The 12409-nt window shown below is 36.4% G+C and overlaps 1 protein-coding gene and 1 long non-coding RNA gene across 2 annotated transcripts in view; both read right to left on the bottom strand.

Moving 5' to 3' along the window:
* LOC134531386 (uncharacterized) overlaps positions 1–12409 on the bottom strand; it is a 485737-nt gene that overhangs the window by 359069 nt on the left and 114259 nt on the right. The window lies entirely within an intron of this gene.
* LOC134530129 (uncharacterized) lies at positions 2774–7188 on the bottom strand. Its single transcript, XR_010074778.1, has 2 exons — positions 6791–7188; positions 2774–4548 (listed from the first exon to the last, which is right to left on the bottom strand). It is a non-coding gene; the product is annotated as an uncharacterized LOC134530129 (long non-coding RNA).

Here is a 12409-nt window from a genome sequence, read left to right as displayed (position 1 = left end):
AAAAACACAAAAGACAAAAAACACAAATCAAGCGAAAAATTGCTGTTTTCAACAGGATATAAACACCACATAATATTCCATAACAGGGATATGGTCAACAAACAAAGAAAAACAAAGAAAAATGGACTAAAAGAAGGAAAAAAATGTTTTGCTTGGTTTGTGTTTTTGTCTTTTGTGTTTTTTGTAGTGTTCTTCTACAGACATACATGTGTTTAGCAATGGTGTATGTCCAAAAGCTTATATCAAGTCATGCACTCCCATTGCACAAATCTTTCAAAGATAATATAATGAGTATGTTTAGTTTTTCGCGAGACTTTGTAGGATATTGTCACGTGCACCTAGCCGGTGCCACCGCCATTTCTGTCACGATCCACCTTCAGAGGGGGGAGAGAATCGTAGCTCTTTACATAGAAACAACTCGCTTGGCATCAACTAGTCTTAACTTCATAAAATACTTTACTGTACCTAGGATCATAGGTTCGTCATCCCGTACAGGATGTCTGGTGAGAGCTGAACTAAGGAGATTTTGCAAAATAACATAATACTTAATTAAAATTATTTTATTCTTAAAGTCAAATACTCAACATCATTTTAAAGAACATTTAAATAGCGGGATTACAATTTAAAACAATAATCTCTTTACTTCCTTAACGATTGAACGACCTTACAAGAGAGAGAATGAGAGAACTTCACTAAACACTTCCCTAGTCCTTCCGAATACCTCAAATCATAATTAATACTTAAAATTAAAACAAAGATAAGTCCATACTCACATTTTCCGAAAAGCCTTTCTTGATCGATTACTTTAAAAAAATAACGTAGGGGCCTCTCCTGCCCTTGAAATCCCGAACGAACATTACATTTTAAAAACTATGACGCGTGACCCCTGACGAGGGCCATAGCCTCCGCCCGAAAGCTTGACGACTACATTATGACCTAACTTAAATTAAACGACTCGTGGCCTCTGGCGTCGACCATAGCTTCCGCCCGAAAGCTTGAATTCCTACATCACGAACGAACTAACAACTCGTGACCACAGGTGAGACGCATAGCCTCCGCCTGAGTGAGCCTGAATTCCTACATCACGAACGAACTAACAACTCGTGACCACAGGTGAGACGCATAGCCTCCGCCTGAGTGAGCCTGAATTCCTACATCACGAACGAACTAACAACTCGTGACCACAGGTGAGACGCATAGCCTCCGCCTGAGTGAGCCTGAATTCCTACATCACGAACGAACTAACAACTCGTGACCACAGGTGAGACGCATAGCCTCCGCCTGAGTGAGCCTGAATTCCTACATCACGAACGAACTAACAACTCGTGACCACAGGTGAGACGCATAGCCTCCGCCTGAGTGAGCCTGAATTCCTACATCACGAACGAACTAACAACTCGTGACCACAGGTGAGACGCATAGCCTCCGCCTGAGTGAGCCTGAATTCCTACATCACGAACGAACTAACAACTCGTGACCACAGGTGAGACGCATAGCCTCCGCCTGAGTGAGCCTGAATTCCTACATCACGAACGAACTAACAACTCGTGACCACAGGTGAGACGCATAGCCTCCGCCTGAGTGAGCCTGAATTCCTACATCACGAACGAACTAACAACTCGTGACCACAGGTGAGACGCATAGCCTCCGCCTGAGTGAGCCTGAATTCCTACATCACGAACGAACTAACAACTCGTGACCACAGGTGAGACGCATAGCCTCCGCCTGAGTGAGCCTGAATTCCTACATCACGAACGAACTAACAACTCGTGACCACAGGTGAGACGCATAGCCTCCGCCTGAGTGAGCCTGAATTCCTACATCACGAACGAACTAACAACTCGTGACCACAGGTGAGACGCATAGCCTCCGCCTGAGTGAGCCTGAATTCCTACATCACGAACGAACTAACAACTCGTGACCACAGGTGAGACGCATAGCCTCCGCCTGAGTGAGCCTGAATTCCTACATCACGAACGAACTAACAACTCGTGACCACAGGTGAGACGCATAGCCTCCGCCTGAGTGAGCCCCGAGTCACCACTCACTTGCGCTTAAATTCGCGCGCCCTGCCGCGCCTAGCATAACAAAAGCTCGTTATTGAAGTCAAATTTACTAAACAACTAACTAGAACATCTGGGAAGACTACCCCCCCTCTACCCCAATGTGCAGGCCACACCGCGCGGCTTGTTACGACAGCGCGCCCCAGTAACTGCGGCCCGTGGCTGCGCCAGCGCGCGGCCAAACAAACAAACAAAATTCTGCAAGCCCGCAGCGCGCCGCGCCGGCCCCGTGCCACAATTACATGGTCACGCCACTTGCGCTGACGAGTGAACAGAGCAGCCAGCCCAGAGTCCCGTCAGTAAAGTCCCTAAATTTGATTTCAACACCCCTGCAAAATTTCAACCCGCGACATAACCCTCCCCTCACAGAGCTCGAGCCCCATCGAGCTACCTCAAAATTACAAATTGTCTTTTTCCATTAAACCATAACTATAAATTCCTCATTTCACAAAAATAATAATTTTCTTAGTTCCTTGCTGTCTGAACATACATCTAGATTCTGCATAAGATTTATTTTAAAACAACAAGTATTCATAAAATTAAATGTAAAACTTTTATCTGGTTTGTTCTCACAGGAACCTTCAGAGGCTCGAGTTCTCAATTCTAAAATAAATTGTTCTGTTAGTGAAGCTCTCTTTACAAATTAAATTACTGTTCTTAGTTTCTCAGTATTCGTTAAACAATGTGCAAATTCTTGATAATTATTATTATTTTTTTTTTTCGGTTTCCGTTTATTACCATACTTCTTTCGTTCTTCAAAAAAAATTAAGTGTCCTTACAGTGTTTCAATTAATTAAACTCTTATCTCGTGAAGGTTGGTGCAACTCCTCGAAGTCAGTGTTGTCGAGAAGAGTAGCTCCCTGGGCTGGCCATCAGCAAACACCACTCAACTCCAACAGCTACTGGACTGGCTTCCAGGGCAGCTCACAACTTCTCCCCACATCTGCTTCGGAGTTGTGCCATCCTCATCACGAACAGATTACAATTCTGAAACATCATCAACAGGCATTACCATCACGCCTGACAAATACAAAACTAACTACTAAACTGCAATCGATGGGCAAGGATGTAAACACACAAAAAAAATAAAATTAATTAATTCAACTGCTAACATAAAGTATCCCACCCTTAGCATAATCTAATCAGGCAAATAATTTGATAGGAAAAACTTAAGGAAGGGAAACATGACCTCCAATGATTTTCCCTAACTCTTGAGTCTTGATCTTCTCGATACAGCAAATAGTCCCCACGAAGTAACTGGGTTGAAGGTCAGTTCACATGACCCACCCATAACCTCTTCTACTCTTCTTTTCTTCTGGGGGCAACCACAATGCCCACCAATCTCTCTCCATGGTGCCGAACCAGCTATCCCATGAGAGTAAACAACGTAGTCAATAGAAGCGCAGAGGGGAAACACCAATCTCTGGCTTGTCGAGTCATAAAACTGCTTTATCTTCTTCTTCTTCTGAGTAAAACATCTGATTAATCTTGCTACTATTCTTCCCAACAATAAAAAAAAAGTTCATCAGGTATCTTCATAAAAAAACATTCTAACTAATACTTAATAAGTCTTCTTTTTCTTTTTTTTTTTCTGTTAGATGTAATAGAAGGCCATGTTAGGGAGGTTATAGGGAAAAAGAGTGGCCAATTCCCACCCCATCACCCACCTAGATCATGACTAATTAACTTTTAAACTTTCTATTTCAAACAAATAAAAAAAAACATTTTTTTTTATTCAAACTTTTAAACTATAATTACTTTTACTTCATAACCTCAAAAGCTAATCAATAATTCTAAATGAAATTGTGATTTACTGCATCCTTGTTCCATCCGATCTGTTTGTTTATAACCTTTCTTGTAAAGTATAAAATTTTCAAACATTACTAATTCAAAAAAAAATTAAATTCTGGTGTCCTTTGAGTTACAATTAACTTTACTATTTCTTAGCTTGAAATAATTTAAGTTTTCAGAACTATTTCATTGTCTAATTCACAACACTTAAAAATCAACTCAAAACAACAAATCATCAAAATCAATAAGATCATCTGACCTACCTATCAGTACTGTGAACTTGAACTGTTCGTACACATTTATAATAAGCTATTGTATTTAAATTCCAACCTAAATAAGGTTTTAAAAAAAACTACTAATCCCTCTGTAAATTAAGAAAATTAACTTTAAAAATTAAACTTAAGGTATTAGTTCTTTTTGACAGCTACCACAACTCACTAGTTCCATTACATTACTATAACCTAAAAAGTTCTGTAAATAATGTTTATAACAAAAAAAAACTCCAGTTACTGTCTTCCATAAAAAAATAAAACTTTACATGACCTTATTAATCTCCACTTGTAAGTCCATGGCTGCCAGCTTTCTCTTCTCTTGAATCTTCAGTCTTGGCTCTTGTTTCAGTGATCTTGTATCTTGTCTCTCGAACTCTTGTCATCTTGTAAACTGGACTGCTGCTCAGCTCATCTTAAGGAATCTGTAACAGTTTCAAAAATACATGTTAATTTAAATTACATAATTCCTGTTCTTTGGTCCTAAAAAAAATTGTATTATTAGTACACATTACCCTGAAACAACATTATTATTCATTGTTTATTACTTAAAAAAAATGCTTTACCATAAAATCCTTTTTTTGTTCTTTTCATTAGGCCTATTTATTTTCCTTCTTCTTAATTAAATTCTGCTTCAAATGTTAATCTTAACTTAAGACCTACCATATATTTATTATTCATTACCTACATTATTTATGTTACCCTAAAATTCCCATAAGTTTCTAATACTTCCTATCAAAGACATTCTCTCTAAAAAAAAATTTACTTGTGACTCTTAACTTAACAAACTTAAAAAAAACTTTTACACTAGACTTAACTTATTATTCATTCTTAGTTACTAAATTTCTATATGTAAACTTTAGTACTTACAAACAAAAACTGCCTATTTCTCTCTACCTCTTAATCTCTTTCAATTATTACAATAATAATGTTACCTTGCATCTTTAAACTTTCTTCTTTTCAATTAAATTAGACATCTCATAACAATAAAAATTCTGCCTATACTCTTCTTATGGGTGTACAAACCAACAACAAAATTTCAAATTCTCAAGTTTCCTTATATTTAAATTATGCAATGCACATAACCTCTGTGGTGCCTGTACCCTTTTAGGCCTACCACCTTCTCCTCTCACAGCATGACAACTCTTATTCCTCGGGGTCTGTATTCACTGTTCCAAATCAAATATCTCAAATAAATTAAAAACAAATTTATTATTTTAAGAAAACAAAAATTTACATTGAATTTACTATGGAGCCTGGAAATCTTAATGTCTCACAGCAGCTAACATGACTAAATCCCATGGAACCCCAGGTTTACATAACCTGTGCCCAAAAATTTAAGCATACCAGGCTTTCCCTGCACTGGTTTTACAGCATCACACACTATTTAGGGCCCCTGATCTGCCATCAGTCCCAAGGAGTTTTCCCACAACCCCTCTCTACACAAGCGCCTACCGCATTCCTCTCAATTGGCTATCGGTTTTACGGCATTCTTTTGGGATCCGACCATCAAGTTAGGGCTAATCGAACACTAAACCTCCATACTTCCAAACTAATGTAAATCAATTAAATTTTCTCTGTAATTTCTTAAAATCCAAATAAAAATTATTCAAACATGCCCAAGAAACTTTCAAAAAAAAAATTCATAATCTTATCTTCAAACCCTTAAAATAAAAATAAATAGATTACTCTGTTTTCTCCTTAATAACTGTAAACTGTCAACAAATATTATGTCGTAAATTTAACTATGCTTACTGACTCTAAATCATAAAATCTCATTCGTCCTAATTAATAAACAACCAATTTCCTTGAAATCTCACTGTATCTCTCATACTCAAACTCCACTGGCTGAATATCTCAATAAATTCAAAAACAATTATCTAAACTCTTAAAGAAACTCCTCCCCAATTATTCAAATTACTTCACCTTATTTTATTTCATTACTTAAAACACCTTACTCAAAAAAAATTAATTAATTATCTAGCTATCTTCCATTATTATTTATTTACCGAACAAAACTTTCTCCTAAATTAATTTAGTAACATTCAATTTCACATTAGGCAAGTACACTAACTCTCTACAGCAATGTTTCTCATTTCCCTCCTTCCTAACTGAATCCAATCTTACTTAACCTCCAGGGAATTTACCTCACAAAATAACCAAAAATTTCACTGTAGTGCCTATCTGCTATAGGCCCACTACACAGGGGGCTCTAACCCCACCAACAAACTTCATTGAAATGGTACCCTATCCCATACAGGATAGCCACTTCGGTACTACCATGGGGAACTCCTGCCCCAAACTACTCACAACTCTCAGGATTCTCCTGACCCTTAATTCCGTAGTCAGCCCATCTCCTATGGTCTGCGCTACAATTCCCTTTCTTCCCAGGGACACAACGCCTCACCTTAGGGTCCCTCGCCCTAATGAAAACATTAATTTTGTCTCTCTGTTCTTTTGGAGTAAATTCCCTCTACACACAAAATCTAGCCTTCCCAGTTTTCTCAATGCTTATCGATTTTATAGTGTACCTCCTTAATAATGTTTACAAATCCCAAAAAAATATTTTTAAAACCGAGGTAGAATTTAACTAACAAAAACATAAACAACTTACAACGAAACACTTCTAGCCTATACATCATACACTTCTTAAATTAAATTACTTACATACTGAAAGTTCCTCTTCTCCTAAAACACACTTAAATTTAAATGTATTTAACCAATAGTCTATTTTCTTATCGCTAAGTTACCGTACAGCTGATCAAAACAAGGTCACGGCCTGTCCACGTCTCCGTATGAGCCCGTGACGTCACCGAATTCCATCAGGTGCGCCAACCCTCGCTTGCGGTTCCTCCGTTCTCCGCTAGGTCTCAGCACCTCCCCGTCACGTGTTCATTCTGCCACGTCCACTGACGTGTCGTTCTGAAACAACTCTCAACATTTTTCTAATTAAAACAAAACATCACTATAAATTCTATAACTCTCTTTTACATAAACTCTCGTTTTCTCTTTAATTCCTTTCTAACGTTTATCCTTCCCTCGACTGATTTAATTCGTACGTCTCGTCTCCTACGCGCACGAAAACAAAACAAACTTCTCTTGAAAATAATTCCTATTTACGACAAAAAACTTTATTTTAAATTATAATTCTCTTAACCTACAATCTTAAAATGAACTTCAATTAAATTAAACCACTTGCATTATCTCTAATAAGCATTTAACTTATAACGTATTCTCCTCACGTAATAATCCCCGATATAAATCTACAATAAATTCAACGACTTAAAACAACTTATCACTATAAACTTTATCCTTACAAGTATCCTCAAATAAACATCTGTTACGTCAAAAAAAAAATCTCAAAGACTTCCTCCACTATAGACTAAAATTCCGTAATCCTCTCCTCAAGTAAACTCTTAATAACCTGCTATCAGAAGCTGAAACTAACTTAATAATAAACATAAAAATCTACCTCTCTCTCTCTCCAGAAATAGAACCTATCCGGCGAACTCTACCATTTCTGTCACGTGCACCTAGCCGGTGCCACCGCCATTTCTGTCACGATCCACCTTCAGAGGGGGGAGAGAATCGTAGCTCTTTACATAGAAACAACTCGCTTGGCATCAACTAGTCTTAACTTCATAAAATACTTTACTGTACCTAGGATCATAGGTTCGTCATCCCGTACAGGATGTCTGGTGAGAGCTGAACTAAGGAGATTTTGCAAAATAACATAATACTTAATTAAAATTATTTTATTCTTAAAGTCAAATACTCAACATCATTTTAAAGAACATTTAAATAGCGGGATTACAATTTAAAACAATAATCTCTTTACTTCCTTAACGATTGAACGACCTTACAAGAGAGAGAATGAGAGAACTTCACTAAACACTTCCCTAGTCCTTCCGAATACCTCAAATCATAATTAATACTTAAAATTAAAACAAAGATAAGTCCATACTCACATTTTCCGAAAAGCCTTTCTTGATCGATTACTTTAAAAAAATAACGTAGGGGCCTCTCCTGCCCTTGAAATCCCGAACGAACATTACATTTTAAAAACTATGACGCGTGACCCCGGACGAGGGCCATAGCCTCCGCCCGAAAGCTTGAATTCCTACATCACGAACGAACTAACAACTCGTGACCACAGGTGAGACGCATAGCCTCCGCCTGAGTGAGCCCCGAGTCACCACTCACTTGCGCTTAAATTCGCGCGCCCTGCCGCGCCTAGCATAACAAAAGCTCGTTATTGAAGTCAAATTTACTAAACAACTAACTAGAACATCTGGGAAGACTACCCCCCCTCTACCCCAATGTGCAGGCCACACCGCGCGGCTTGTTACGACAGCGCGCCCCAGTAACTGCGGCCCGTGGCTGCGCCAGCGCGCGGCCAAACAAACAAACAAAATTCTGCAAGCCCGCAGCGCGCCGCGCCGGCCCCGTGCCACAATTACATGGTCACGCCACTTGCGCTGACGAGTGAACAGAGCAGCCAGCCCAGAGTCCCGTCAGTAAAGTCCCTAAATTTGATTTCAACACCCCTGCAAAATTTCAACCCGCGACAATATAAAACAATATTTTTATTTTTATTTTTCCAGTGTGCAATGATATTGATTGCAGTTTATTTTGAAACAGTTGGCAATGGTCGTAAAAAATGATGTGATTTCCCTTGATAAAATGATAAGACTTTTGACTCCCTTTGATTCTGTACTGATTTATCTTCGTCAAAGTTTTAATTATGAATCATAATGATTGTAAGTAAACTAGATGGTTCCATACGTCCCTTATCGATTTTTAACTCTTCAAACATATTGCAATGTTAGAAACTAATTCACTTTGATGACATCATGTACCTTAAGTCATAGGACAAAGTGTTTTAAATAGGTGTGACTCTAATTTACTAAACCTGTTTTTTTTATAAAATAATTCGGTTTCTTAACTATTTTACAAACCAACTTTAAGTGTTCATAATAATATTTCGTAAGGAGTAGAACAAAAAATATTTTCATCGTCATTCACAATAATAAATTTTTAATATCCTCTGTAATACACCAAATTAATTAAATATTTATGATTAACATTTAATGCAGTTACGCTTTTCGATGTGTCGTGGTAAAGTGAGTTCTCGAGCGCCACACCACTAGGGCCCTGGAACAATCCACAGATCGGACTTGGGACTGACTGGTTCAGTGTGTCTGTTGTTACGGTAACAAAGGGTTAACTTGTCTTAAACTCTCTGCAAAACAGAGTCAAGTTCGCGTTGAAGCCAGGCATTTAAAATAATGTTTAGGGAGGCCGATTAATATGTAAAAAAAAACAGTAATCTGTTGTGCAGTTAGGTCTGTAGTTTATGCTGTCACCATCTAACAATACAGATTGCTAGGTAGAGCTCTCAACCATCAACAATACAGATAGCTAGGTAGAGACATTACCATCCAACAATATATTGCTAGGTAGAGCTCTCACCATCAACAATACAGATAGCTAGGTAGAGACATTACCATCCAACAATATATAGCTAGGTAGAGCTCTCACCATCAACAATACAGATAGCTAGGTAGAGACATTACCATCCAACAATATATTGCTAGGTAGAGCTCTCACCATTAACAATACAGAGATCTAGGTAGAGACATTACCATCCAACAATATATTGCTAGGTAGAGCTATCACCATCAACAATACAGATAGCTAGATAAAGACATTACCATCCAACAATATATTGCTAGGTAGAGCTCTCACCATCAACAATACAGATAGCTAGGTAGAGACATTACCATCCAACAATATATTGCTAGGTAGAGCTCTCACCATTAACAATACAGAGATCTAGGTAGAGACATTACCATCCAACAATATATTGCTAGGTAGAGCTCTCACCATCAACAATACAGATAGCTAGATAGAGACATTACCATCCAACAATATATTGCTAGGTAGAGCTCTCACCATCAACAATACAGATAGCTAGGTAGAGACATTACCATCCAACAATATATTGCTAGGTAGAGCTCTCACCATGAAGAATACAATATACACGGAGAGCTCTCAACGGCTAACAATACAAATTACTAAGTAAAACTCTCATAATATAATAATATAGATTGATTGGTAGATTCCTTATCAACCACCATGACCATGCGAGGTCATAGAGACTATTTTCCACACAACCCTGCTATTGACTGCGAACAACATTATGACCAATTAATGCAAGCTCATCAAGTGTAAATTACAACACAAGTTTAATTATGAGTTCGGTTTCTGAAGTAATGTATTAAAATAGCCAGCAGAGAAAAAAATCTCTATTTGAAAAATTGCTGAGCTGCATTTGTTTCACCATTATTTTCAGGGCAAAAATTATTTCAATTCCGTTGGCACAGAGCACTGTGCGTCCGCCCCCCCCCCCCTCCTCAACAAAACACCCTCCCCCCAACCCAAGGGCCGGGTAGGTTTGCAGCTCGAAAAGACTATCTGTGATAAATCTCGGAGCTACCCTTTCATTCTCGAACGCGTAGAACAATTCCGTATTTCGCGATGACAGACTGTGTTTCAGTGAATCGCGTGAACACACTCGTAAATTAACTCAAGTTTTCAAAAATGTCGTTACAGGTTTCTCGCGACCGAAACAATGAACGTGGTTTGGCGATAAATTTCTGAGGAACGGGTCGGATGGTTCGATGCATTTAACGTAGAAAGTGTCCAAATTTAAGTAGTTCACAGTTTGGTGGAATTATCTATATAGTACCATCACACACTAAACGAACTTTAATTTGACTAGATTCTAATAAATCGTTGTAATTAAAAGAAAAGTTTTCACATAGTCGTTTATTTTTAAAACTTTTTATTTGTTGCATTAATCAAATCAAACAATAAGCCAAAGCTTTCACATTATTAAGTATAAATATTTTTCTTCTGCTAGGAATAGAACTTTGTAATTTTTACTATGTGGATGGTTTTATAAGTGATGGTAAAATATGCTATTTTTACCTATAATTATATTGTTCAGCCGAAGTGAAAATTTTAAGTTTAAATTTCATATTAATTTTTTTTTGAATCGAATTTAATACAATATTATTTTCTAATACAAACTTTACAATTATTAGTTTTTAGTTAAGGATTTAAATATCAACACTATTTTGAAGAATTTAGGGTTAAAATGAACGGATTAAAACAATGTTAATCAGGAGTGTTTTAAGACTATATAAATTAAATTTTTTTAGAATTATAACAATTAATGTAAATTATAAACTGAACAGAAATCTGTGCTGCCGTAAAAATTCAGTTCTAATTAAATTGATATGTCCGAAGTATTTTAAACTCCGTAATTAAAAATTAAAGAAAAAATTTTATGTCTCACACAAAACTATTTCAAATGATATGAAAATATTTTGCATGAAATTGTTATAAATTTGTTATAAATTGTTATAAACTGTTCTTTAATTGGGGAAAATATTTTAAGTCAGCTACAAAACAGTTGAATTAACAGTTTAGTTGTTTGTATCCGTACGATTATATAGTTTAGACAATAAGTAACGTGTAATTGCTTGAAAGCAACACTTATGTTTTATTTTGGGAAATATTAGATTGTATTTTTACCTAATTCTATTAAAATACGTTACATAAAAGACATGAAACGTTGTATATGAACCGAAAACATCAATGGTGCAAGTACTTAGTCCATGTTTTAAATTAGTTTTATACCCAAAAATAAGACTTATGTTACTATGATTTTTCATTAAGCGTATTTTTTTAGATATTTTTTATGTAATTTATGTTAAAATTAAATTCTGTTTATACGCCAACCCAGTTTCACACTAAACTTATATTTAATAAAACGGAAAACAAATAAATTATTACTCAAACTATGTATTAATTAAAAAATAATATAATATCTGATGTTATGATAAACTGTTATCGGTTTAAATACTTAAAAAAAAATATATTTTTTTCAATAAATCTGGCTAGCATAAAATCAAACTATTTTGTAGTAAAAATGATTAAATATGATTTTTTTGTAAACAGTTTCGTTAATGATTTTTAGGGGCGAATAAAACGTTTTTTGACGACCAAAAAATATCACTTACATATTACTTTTTAATTTATATTTTTTTAATGACTTAATAGCAAATTAATTTTAGTATATTATATATTTTAATGGCCTCGTAGTAGAGACTAGAAAAATTCGCGGTTTTTATGACCTCTAGGATAGACTCCACAACACTCTACATACTCAGGCAAATGCCACTTGCTCATTGGCTATTGACTCGTGACACTTGTGAA

The sequence above is a fragment of the Bacillus rossius genome, chromosome 3 (genome assembly GCF_032445375.1).
Source record: "Bacillus rossius redtenbacheri isolate Brsri chromosome 3, Brsri_v3, whole genome shotgun sequence".
Taxonomy (NCBI): Eukaryota; Metazoa; Arthropoda; class Insecta; order Phasmatodea; family Bacillidae; genus Bacillus; species Bacillus rossius.
Note: the sequence above shows the minus strand (reverse complement) of the source record. Positions and strands in the feature narration are given on the sequence as shown.